We start from the raw sequence: 603 nt of genomic DNA, 5'->3' as shown, positions 1-603 counted from the left end.
GGCTTAACTCTTGTTTGTCTGCACCACAGTTCCCGTTCGTTCCGTGCCGTAGCCGGATACGTATTGCACAGTAGTAGACACCGTAATCTGACGTATCTAACACACCACTATTGTAACTCGTCGTCCAAGGACCTTTCAAGTGCCTGATGGCCAGGAGAGCTCTTACACGGCACGGAGACACAGTGATGCTCGCCCATCAAAGTGTACAACGATCGAGTTTGCTTAAGTGTCTGGGTACCTACACACCAGACACAATGCAATGGCCATGGATCCACACAAGGCACATCACATGCAGAAAGCTTCACCAGATTATGACACATACCACACTCTTGTAACTCGTCGTCGAAGGGGCGTTCAAAGTGCCTTACGGCTAGGGGAGATCTAGCACGGCACGGAGACACAGTGATGGTTGCCCATCAAAGTGTACAACGATCGAGTTTGCTTTCCGCGCAAGCGTTCTAAGTGTCTGGGTACCTACACACCAGACACAATGCAATGGCCACGGATCCACACAAGGCACATCACATGCAGAAAGCTTCACCAGATTCTGACACATACCACACTCTTGTAACTCGTCGTCGAAGGGGCGTTCAAAGTGCCTTA

Source organism: Anopheles funestus (assembly GCF_943734845.2).
Source record: "Anopheles funestus chromosome X unlocalized genomic scaffold, idAnoFuneDA-416_04 X_unloc_33, whole genome shotgun sequence".
Classification (NCBI taxonomy): Eukaryota; Metazoa; Arthropoda; class Insecta; order Diptera; family Culicidae; genus Anopheles; species Anopheles funestus.
This window is presented reverse-complemented; position numbering follows the sequence as displayed.